Source organism: Mus caroli, unplaced genomic scaffold (assembly GCF_978045245.1).
Source record: "Mus caroli unplaced genomic scaffold, Mus_caroli_1 scaffold_16, whole genome shotgun sequence".
Classification (NCBI taxonomy): Eukaryota; Metazoa; Chordata; class Mammalia; order Rodentia; family Muridae; genus Mus; species Mus caroli.
In genome coordinates this window covers 79,055,292-79,067,316 of record NW_028227271.1, presented here as the reverse complement: position 1 = coordinate 79,067,316, position 12,025 = coordinate 79,055,292, and positions in this window count along the sequence as shown.

Below are 12,025 nucleotides of genomic sequence, written 5' to 3'. Positions count from 1 at the left end.
TTCTTTCCAGAACATCCTTGCCCCAGGTTTAAAAAGAAGAAGGTATTTTTGAGGGAAATGCAGCAAAGATTTTTTTCCCAAATAAGCAATCTGAATAAATTTTGAGGGGGTCCCTCCTAGCAGGTGGTTCCGTGTAACTGAGGGGGGTTCCAGAGTTGTAAGATGGCTTTGACCTCAAAGAATGGCAGTAGGTTATTTTCTATCTCTATGTAAGATACAGGTCCATGCTAGCTTTCATAGGGAGTGCAGTTCACCTTGAGCCACTACAGCAGACTTATGACCTTGACCAATTGTTTTTTATGATTATTGAAAATGTCAAGCTCATACAACAGAATGAAGGAGACTACGATAGTGTCTGGTGTCCAGTTTCATCAGACAGTAACATCCGATTAGTGTGATAACTGTATTTAGTAGATGCGGAAAGGAAGAAAGTGATGAAAGAGAAGAAGAAAGAAAAGGAGGAGAGCAGGGAGGAAGGGAGGGAGGGAGGGAGGGAGGGAGGGAGGGAGGGAGGGAGGGAGGGAGGGAGGGAGGGAGGGAAGTATCAAGTTTGTTGCAAGCTAGAGCACATCCCCTGTGCCCACCATGCTGTTCTGACACCCTAACCCACACTGGAATCACTTTTTATTACAAATTGCATGGTATTCGTTTGGCAAAATTCCTCTAGAGCAATCAGTTCAATTAAGATTTCAGAGAAACCATTAGGATCCTCATTACCAGGCAATCTATTTCACTGTAGCTCGTTCTGAATGTGACTCTAAAAACAAAACGGATTATTTGGGCCAAGATCCCATTTTATTTATTGGGGTTTTAGCCTCACACACCAAATTCTAGTAAGAAGCTTAGAAATTTCACAGCTAAAGAAACAGTGGCAGTGGAGGGGATGAGAGGGGCAGAGGGAGGAAGACACGTGGTCCATGGATTTCAGAAAACTCTAGCCAACTCTGGGGATTGTACACACACTGCAGACTACTTAAAGAAAAGGGCCCTGTGGGGTTTTTTGTTTTTTGTTGTTTGTTTGTTTTTATATATCAAGGAAGACAATTCTAGGGGAGCCTAAGATATTAGAACTGGCCTCTCTTTGGAGGCATGGATAAGATATTGACTTGTACATTAGAGGTTTTGTTAATGTAGAACAAGGTTCTCCCCTCCTCTGCTTCCTCCTCCTCTGCTTCCTCCTCCTCTGCTTCCTCCTCCTCTGCTTCCTCCTCCTCTTCCTCCTCTCTTCCCCTTCTACCTCCTCCTTCTCCTCCTCTTCCTCCTCCTCCCCTCCTCTCCTTCCACTCCTCTTCCTTCTTCTTCTCCCCTTTCCCCTCTTCTTGTTCCTCCTCCTCCTTCTTCCCTCACTATTTTTCTCCCTTTGTAGTCTTGTTTTAAGAGCATGCCCTGACTGAAAAGAATGCATTAGCATTCATGCTAGCAGTAGCTAGCAGTATCTTACAGAATCTCAGGGGGTTGTTAGAAAATGAAAAGGATAGTGGAAAAGACAAGCAGTGAGCTCCAATTTTAGCTCCTGGCCTTACCATGTCATTTGTTACCAGCAGCATGAAACCACCCATTGTGGGATCCAATGAACTCAAATGACCAACCCAAAATACTGTCCACGTCTACAACTGCAAACACAGGTTCTACAAGACATTGGTCAGGGCCAATGAAATCTGGGCCAGCAAGGTCACCATCTCCACAGGGAATCCATCTGAAAGCAATTGCTTATGGCAGATCTGTCTCTGCAATGAATGCAGACCCTGGGAAGATAAATGCATACAAAGTGCCCTTCTCTCTCTCTCTCTCTCTCTCTCTCTCTCTCTCTCTCTCTCTCTCTCTCTCTCTCTCTCTTTCTCTGCCTCGTGATTGTTGTCTCAACATATAAACTCTCAGCTACTGCTCAGCACCATGCCTGCCTGCCTGCTTCCATGTTCCAAACCCTGATGGTCGTGTACTCACCCTCTGAGACTGTAAGCGCCAATGAACTCCTTCTATAAGTTGACTTGGACATGGTGCCTTAGCACAACAACAAAAAGTGACTGAGACAGGGGTACACCCACCCACACTGAGAAGTACATACAATAAACACATACCAGGCTACACATAATAAGGCTACACACACACACACTTTCTCATAAGTGTAAGGACAAAGGCCACCCTCCCCAGAGACCACAGCTTGGGTGTGTGGCTCTGCAGAGACGTTAAGTTCCAGAATGATTTTTTGCTTCAGTTCTCAAGTAAAGAGAAGGACCCTGGAAGTCTCCCCAAGGTCAGGAGGCACCAGGACCCACTGAACCACAACAGAATTTGGCCTCTGCTCTCACAGAGTAAAATCCAAGTCACGTGACCACGGGAAATCCATTTAATTTCTTCCATGACTAGAAAAGAAACACCTGTGTTACAGATCCCAGTAATGATTGAATGTGTTTTTTTTTTTCTTTTTAAATATTTTTATTAGGTATTTTCCTATGTGTTAATACTTGTAGAATGCCTGATTTAAAGACCACATCACAATGTAAGCACACTCCTTCCAAAAATACTATCTATCTTTTCAAGCATCAAGGAATCTGGGAAGCTTGCCTTTCTGGAACACAAGTCAATAGCTGAATCCAAAATATTTCCCACCACCACTCATTACTCATGGAAGCATGACAGACATACAAATTTGGGTGAGTACCACTGAAAATAGTCATGACAGAAGTATTGCATAGTCTATAGTGTTCTTTTATAACTCACCCTTATTTGGTCCAAACTACTTAGAATTAGAAGAAATGTCATCAGTTAAAGCGAGTTAGGAAAATGATGTCATTGCGAAGTTTATGTTGTTAATTAAATTAAGGTTTGTAGCAGATCAAGGACAAATACTGAGTCCAAGAAAATATTTCCTTTGATCCCATGCTCCTGGACTTCAAAGGCTAACTGGGAGGCTCTTGCAGGATTCGGGTAGTCCTCCTTTTCCTACCATGTGGGGGCTCCTGACATAAGGAAGACCCCAGAGACTCTGTGACTAACCTTCAGTGACTACCCTGCCCAGGCCAGGCTCTGACATCAGGTGACTCAGGGGGGCTGATGAGTCACTGAGGGATTGAGAATTGATTGAGCCATCACTCACATCCCATGAGAAAGTTACTTGATGCCAGTCTTCATGTTCTCCTGTGAGGGATGGAGCTGTGATGTCTTGTCTTGGAGCTTCAAGATGAAAGTGATGCTGGGACTTAGACATGCTGAGAAAAACTTGCAAATAAAACTCTAGAGAGATGCGCAAGCTATTTGCTTTGTCACCCAGGAAGAACAGCCCTATGATTGTATCTCAGTGTTTTGTATACAGTACATGTTCCCTACCTCTGAGCAGGTGATGGAAAGAATGGCGATTGTGCTGACTGTCACCCATGCATTGTCCCAGGCATTCTCTGATGCTCATACCCGTCCTCCCTTCCTCTGCAGTTAAGTCCTCGCTGTACCATTGCAGCTCTGGCCCCACCTGAGCCCACACCGAATGTGACATCCTGGCAGGAGTAAAGATATTTTAAAAAACACTTCCATTGGCTATCAGACCATTGAGTGATTGGCCCGAGACTGAAATTTCCTCATGCTGGCAGGAGGAAAAGGCTGAAGCCCGATGCCAAGGGAGAGCTTGTTTCCCTGGAGGAGACAAGCCATCAGACCACCTTTCAGGGTAATGAAGCTGAAACAGTGATGGCTGTGAGTGCATCCTGACCAGAGCTGTTTAGCTATGCATAGCTCTCACTCTCTACCTAAACCCAAGCCTCAAGCCAGAATGCAGGAGATGAGTGGAAGGAGTCACTAGACCTCTTCCTTCCTCTCCTCAGCGTGGCTGTACTGATTCAACCTCCCTTCTCTGCCTTTCACTATTATGATTGTTCTCAGTTGGTCCGTTGAGGATGAGGGGGCAAGCCAACTGTATTGATAATGGGCTGTGAGGGCCAGCAGAGACTCTGACAGTAACATGTTGTCTACACCTCAGGTAACAGGAACACCAGGAAAGAAGGAGACTGAAATGGATGAAGGAAGGGTCACCACCACCACCCCTCGGCCCAGGAAAGAAACCTGTCAGCTGTGAAGAAGGAAAATTATTTTCTACAACTACTTCATGTGAGAGGCAGTCCCATGGTAGCTTACTGCATCTCATCCTATTGAGCAAGGGCTCTCAACATCATGCCTTTGGGTCCATGTTTACCTGCCTCTGGACTGAATAGTCATCTATTTCCAAACTTTTGTGAGTCTAGATGTCAAGCTCAACTTATCAGTGAAACACATGAGGTCATCCGAAATGCTGACAAAAGACAGTTGGGGTTCAATGAAGTCCAGACCTTGACTGTATGATAAGAATGAATCAGAACGACTGAACACAGCATCTGCTTAGAGATGTTCTCAAAGCCAAGTCATCCCACTGAGCATGTTATTCTCACAGCACCTTTAAAAGAAGTTTGTTTTCCCAAATTGAGATAAAGGAGTGGGCAGAGCTTGTTGGAGTAAGACACCAACGGAATCCTCTTGGGGGTTCCACCATTTGGAACTGCAACATCCATTGCTGGCCCCAGCCTGAGATGGCTGTTCCTCCTTTGATGTTGAGATGGTGCCTGACCCACAAGCTACAGCGAATCAGCTGAGTCACTCAGGTACTAAGATGAAGCCACTGTCGAATGTTCGTCTCACTGAGGATGTTTGAGACTACAAGCACAGGAGACAGATGTGATCTAATGTGGCTTCAAACATTAGATCAATGTTTATCTCATGTTAACAAGGAATCTAGAGACAGGTGGACCCAGGGCTGTGCAGCTCTCTGCAGTTGTCTCTGCCTTAGAAGGACAGCTATGACAAAATCAAGCAGAGCCTTGGCCACATCTCCCTGAGTTTAAGTCCCATTCTCCTGGGTTCTGAAGGCCCCACAAGTTATCTACCATCCCCAGCCTCAGCCCCTCCTCTGTCAATTACACAGAATAACAATACCTCCCTTGTGGCCTTGCCATAGCATTAGGTCATCTAAGTGATTGTCCAGAACCTGGAGTAAGTACTGCTCAAATGTTAGTTCTCACCATCTTTACTTATTTATAACTTCAGCTCAGTATTACAAGACAGTCCCAAAGCAGCAACCTTTCATGCGGCCCATGACAATGGGTACACACAGAAACACAGGAAGGCACAGAATAGAGCTCGCATGAAGCAATGGTGGCCTGAGTTTTTGTCTTTCTGGGCGTTTCTCTCTTTCAAGAGGGGAATGCCCTCTCCCAGTTCTCCATCCCTCACTGTTGGGTTCTCTAGACTATATATATTAATTAATTAATTAATTAATTAATGTATATGAGTACACCATTGCTGTCTTCAGACACACCATATTGCAGATGGTTTTGAGCCACCATGTTGTTGCTGGGAATTGAACTCAGGACCCCTGGAAGAGCAGTCAGTGCTCTTAACCACTGAGCCATCTCTCCAGTCCCCAGCTAGACTGTTTCACATGCTGACTTCCAAGCTGGTGCCACCATCATGGCTTAGACCAGTGGTTCTCCACCTTCCTAACATTGTGACCCTTTAAAACAATTCCCCATGTTGTGCTGACCCAACCATAAATTTACTTCCATTCCTTCCTCATAACTGTAAGTTTGCTACCGTTATAACCCATAATATAAATATTTGTGTTTTCTGATGGTCTTGGTACCCCCCTGTGAAAGGGTTATTCAACAACCCCCCAAAGGGGTCATGACTCACAAGTTAAGAATCACTCATTTAGACTCTCTGTGCTACCTAACATAATGGCCACCAGCCATATGAAGGATTTTCTATTTTACAAGATTGTGTGTGTGTGCAGGCCTGCTCACAATGACGATTTTTTTAAAATAAAGATTTACTTTTATTTCATGTGTGTGGATGTTTTGCCTGCATATATGTACCATGTGTGTGCAGTGTCACTGCAAAGTAGAAGAGGGAGTGTGTCAAAACCCCTGGAACTGATGTTACAGATGTGGTACAGGTGCTGGGAACTGAACCTGGGTTCTCTGCATAAGCCAGTACTCTTCTTGTCTGCCGGGTCATCTCTCTGTAGCCTGACATTTCTATTTTAAAGTGAGTGAAAATAAATTTTCAGTTGCTCAGTCACAAAGGCCGCATGTTAAGGGCCCAGTGAATTCATAAAACTGGTGTCACGGATGTTAGACGTATGGACTGGCAGTCATCATAACAAAAACACTGAGGTGAACAAAAGGCAAGTGCTGTAGCTCATATCTGGAATGTCACTCAAAGGTCCTTGTCCCCAGTCTATGATACCATTGAGAGGTGGTGACACCTTTAATAGGTGAGTCTTTGTGTGTATATGTGTGTATCATTGACAGTCTGACCTTCAGGGCCAACACAAGATCCCAGTCTTTTGTCTGTGATTTGCTTCCTGACAACAGGTGAGCAGCTTTGTTCTATGACATGATCCATGCATGAGCAACGTGCATGACACAGCCACCCCTCCTGCCCCCCAAAGAACCAGGCTACTCAACCACAAACCAAGACCTCCAGAAAGATGCATGGGAAACTCAGCTTTTCTCTTCATCAGTTAATTACGTCGAGTTTGAAAGCCAATGCTTGTGAGAGCCATAGCTGTGAATCGTCTGCAAAAGAGAAAGCCAGAAAACAAACTGGACTTTAAACGCTTACCAAAATGGCCTCTCTGCCACACCAGCATCTCTATACCCAAAACCAGCTGACCTGTGGGGTTGGGAGGGATATCAGTAAGAAATTAACATCCTTTCCACCCATATCTGTTTTAGTAACTAAAGCGGGAAGGTGATCCTTTTTCCTGACTGCACGCTGGACCTCAACCTAATATGGTAATAAGATTCTTTATGTTACCGAGCTGATGTTGGCCATTTTATGATCACCCCATAAAACTTAGCAATAAAAAACAGTTTCTGCCTCACCTAATCACTGTGAGGCATGGCCTATCAGATGCCAAAGCTCCAGGGAAGAATTACAGATCTGCCTGCAAAATATAGTAACGGGAACACCACTTAGCACTCAGGAGGCAGGATCAGGAGGGTTGTGGGATACATAGTGCATTCCAACCTAACCTGGATTACACAGAGAAACTGTGTCTCCAAAATAAAAAGAAAGACTACAGAGGAGTGGGGACTCTTGAGCAGGTTGTTCCCGCCAGCTCAGAAGCATTGCTCTTAGTGATATGATGTTGGTGTCTTGAACTCAGTTCTGCAAGAGAACTTAAACCAGGCAGAAGTGTGGGGCAGTTGTTCCCAGAAGAGCAAGTGGCTGACCTTTAGCAACACAGCACTTGCTGTCCCTCATCTGCACAGTCTCTGACTCACTAAATCTTATGTGTAGATTTACATTTCTACCAAGTTCCTGGGGGAAACAACCACATCTTGAAAATCACTTGGAAGAACATTTATCAGAACCTTGGGTCAAGCCATTGGTTCTTCCTGAATGAATGAATTGCAAACCATAGAGCATGCTGGGGTTGGTTTGTCAAAGAATGTTATAGATCAATCAATATCAAATTGATGCTACTAACAGCTAAGGCTTACAGGATACCAGCTCTTGTTTGAGGTACTCTGGGCATGGACTCTTTGATTCTCACAATAATCCTAGACTGCATGTCCTGTAGTTAAGGCTCAAGCCAAGAGCAGCCACATGACTGGCTTGCCCAAGTTTATTAGGGGAGTTGTCAAGATACAAACATAAGCACTGTAGTTCCAGAACCCATAATTTAACCACTGCCCTATAAATCATAGATGAGATGTGACTGTAGTTCTGTCAAATGTTAATACAGTGCCAGTTATTTTAAAGGAGGTCAATGGGCTGGAGCAGTGGCTCAGCATTTAAGACACTCTCACTGTGCAATCATGAGAATGGGAATTTTGGATCCCAGCACTGACATAGCAAACAGGGCATCCTGTGCACACCTGTAACTCTAGTTCCAAGTGAGAACTTTGTTAGCTGCCAGCCTAGCTGTGAAAACATGACCCTTGGGTTCAGGGAAAGGTCCTGCCTTAAGGGGATATTACCTACCTCCTATGGTAGGTAATAAAGAACACCCAACTACTTGTTATGGTTCTGCATTCTCTCTCTCTCTCTCTCTCTCTCTCTCTCTCTCTCTCTCTCTCTCTCTCTCTCTCTCTTTGCTCCAAATACACACACATATGTGAAATACACAAATAAGTCTTTTTAAAAAATAATTTAAAATTTAATAAATACAAGTTCTTAAAAGAAAATTTGTCTCTCCCCAATTAATGATAGATTATAGATAGATAGATAGATAGATAGATAGATAGATAGATAGATAGATAGATAGATAGATAGATAGTCAGACTATTTGAAAATGCTTTGCAAGTATGACATTTGATCCCTGAGTACTTCAATACAGGACTATCTAAGAATAAATGTGTTGTTATTGAGAGCCACAGTTTCATTATCGCATGGAAGAAAACATCACCGCCGTTTCATAATTGCCTAGTCCACGGTTTAAACTCCTATAAGTTTTTTAAACATAATTTTCTATTGTTCTCGTTTTAATTTTTTATTATGCTGGCTTTAAAAAAAAAGATGTATAAGAATACTAAAGAGATGGTTCTGCAGTTAAAAGCATGAACTCCTCTTGCAGAGGACCCAAGTTCAGGTTCCAGAACCCACATGAGGCAGCTCACGATCTGTAACTCCATATCTTAGGGTTCTAACATCCTCTTCTGAACTCTGAGGGTCCCTACACTCACATGTACACACACACACACACACATCCACACATATCCACATCCATGCACACACACACATCCACACACATGCACACACACAACCACATCCATGCACATACACCACACACACGCACACAGTGTTATTGGTTATGAATAAAATCACAGAAATGTTCTTACGAACCCTGCCTTCGTGGGAATGTAAGTCCTCATTTCTCCTAGGTAAAGTCTTAACAGATTTGCTGGTCATCTCCTTGTTCTCTCTCCATTCCCTCTGCATGTATGAACTGTGTAGGTGATTTTTTACATCGTTCAACCTTTCTGCATGTCAGTTGGCGTTCTCTCGTGAAGTACGCACATCCTCAACACAGTGTTTTGTTCAAAGGCACACTGACTGCTCTCCCAAAGCACACTGGCCATTCATTCTTCCCAGCTTTCTGATTCACAGAGATTTATACCAGTTATGTCCAGGAAGGAACGGTAAGCAGCTTGTTTTGTGTTTCCCGTTTTCCCTTCCTTCCTTCCTTCCTTCCTTCCTTCCTTCCTTCCTTCCTTCCTTCCTTCCTTCCTTTCTTTCTTTCTAATGGCAGATGTTGAAATTTTTATCCTCTATTTTTCAACTGATAATGACTCTCATTTTGCTGGTCAGATTCTCCTAAATTTGCCTCCTGAGAAACTGAATTCTAATCCTACAACCCTGCCATGGCCTTGTTGGCTTTTGACACTATTGTTTGCTGGCCTGGTGAGATTTCCACGCTCACCTTGAATTTGCCAGAACACAGCCTAAAAGTAGCCAATCCCCCCAGGGGCCTGTTTAGAATGCAGTTTAGAAGCAAATGTTAGCTTAAGGTGTCCTACAGCTGCTGGGACATCGTGACTTTTAGAATCTTTCACTACACACACACACACACACACACACACACACAGAGACAAATAAAAACTAGGATGTGCACATATGTTTACATCATGAAATCACTCAAAGCAAAGATGGGAGGAGAAAGATCACACACTTAAATCATCATGGCCAAATTAATTGAAGCAAGCAATTAAGTAAAACAAATTGGTTGTGTGTGTTGTGTGTACATGGACTGCCTCCCCCTAAGGTAAAGTTCAAGAGGTCAGTGTTATATATGAGGAAGAGAAGGCTTTTATAGCTCAGGGCATGGGACTTCCAAATGGAGGCTTTGTTGAGCAGAATAGGTGGGGTAACAGGAACATAAGCATAACAAGTTAGATGCTCCATAAATAAAGGCAATGTCATCATAACGAGGTAGCCATAATGAGGCAGCCACAACAAGGTGGCCATATCAACAAAGGTAGGGTTGCAAGACGTTTATTAACTTTTTGAAACAAAGACACGACCGTCATTGCTAGAACATGCAGTGTAGAACAATTTGCAGTTAAGGTTACAGGTGGGGCATAGCCTAGTCCTTGAGAGACAGGTTTAATCATAAACAGGAGTGAATTAAGTTTGTCATCACCATAAGATGGCCTTTAAGCCTAAGATGGAGGCCAGATGCTTCCTGGCTTCCACCTTTGATTTTTGTTTGTGCTGCTCTTTCTTTACACCAGAAAATTGTTTCTTAATAAAATTAACAAGTTTAGTCATTAGCTTTTCGTCCAAATACAGATAAGTCGATTTCACAGTCACGGGGCCAACTTCCTGCTGTTAGGCAGTAGAGATGTGTGTGTGTGTGTGTGTGTGTGTGTGTGTTGGGGGTGTCCCCTTCTATCCTTACACAAGTAGGGAATTACAGTTGGAGTGCTGAGTTCAAAATACACTCAGTTCTTTCTCCATATGGTTATGTTTCTAGTTTGGTATGCAATTATATGGGGTTTTTTTTTAATCTTTTTCATTTATTTTCACATTTAGGAAGTGACATTAATATATTTTCAAAGCTTCCCAGTGTGTGGAGAGTTAAGGGGTAAGAAGCAGTAATTCCTCTGTCTCTCACTTTCTCTCTCTCTCTCTCTCTCCTTCTCCCTCTCTCTCTCCCCCTCTCCCTCCCTCCCTCCATCCTCCCTCCTTTCCTCTTTTCCTTCTCCCCTTCCCACTCTCCCTCCCTCTCTCCCTCCTCTACCCTCCCCCTCCCTCCCCCTTCTCCTCTCCCTCCCTCTCTCCCTCCCCTACCTTCCCCCTCTCCCTCCCCTGCTCCCCTGTTGGGCCCCATTTTGGCCCTGGTTTGGGCCTTGAGAACAAACCCGAGCCTGGCTGGAGTTTTGAGACCTGTCTCAGTCACTTCCATATTGGATGACTCAGCAAGACCTGTTTGACCTTGCCTCTGCCCTGCCAATGCTGATGTAGAGCTTTGCCATTGGCCCTGTCAGTCACTCCATACCCTTTATCACCCTTACTTACCTCCTACATCATCTTACCCCACCAAAAATCTTCCTCCCTATGTTCCAAACTTATATAAGCGAGAGGCTGGTGCCATAAAGTTGAGTTCTTGCTTCTACAAGACTCCCAGCTTGGTGTGTTTCTTTTGGGCCGAAACATTCACCATCCTGCTCAGCTCTGCAGAGACCCCAGAGGATGGGGACCTCTCTCCTCTCTCCTGGACCTGCAGGCAAGGAGCCCTCACTCCTCTCTCTCTCTCTCTCTCTCTCTCTCTCTCTCTCTCTCTCTCTCTCTCTCTCTCTCTCTTTCTCTCCCTCCCTCCCTCCCTTCCTCCCTCCCTCCCTCCCTCCCTTCCTATCTCTCCCTTGTTCTGCTTCCATGTATTGAAATAAGGCCTTCTCCAGCTCTCTTCCCACACCCACAGGCCTTGCTTTGATCCCACCTGTGGAGGATGGGCACTTCCCTCCTGTGAACTCCAATGGCTATTCATAACAGGCATCCTGAAATATTCCTGATTGCAGTCCTGTATTCAGGATCAGCAGATGGTTTTTCTGAAGGGCCAGATGAAACTATTTCAGGCTTAACAATCACACACATGTATCCTGCACACTTTTCTTTCTTTGATAATCTTTTATCTTCTTAACTAGGAGGGTTTGTAAGTATAGATGGTGTCCTAAAATACATAGTCCCTGCACAGTTTGCCAACACTTTCCTTAACACTGCCTTCCTAACTCAGGTACATTGTGGACAGAAAAAACAAACAAACCAAAAAACCAAAAAACCAAAACACAGCATACAGTGGGAGAAATGTCCATTGGATCCCTCTATTCTCTGTTCTCTTACAGCATCCTTAGAGATGTTGATAATCGAGACAATTGTGCTGTAGAAGTCTGGGGAAAATGGTGTGTGTACATGTATTGTATCATTTACAGATAGTAACCTGTTCATATACCAGGCTGCATGCTGGGTCAGTCATCTGCCTAAGGTGAGACAGAGG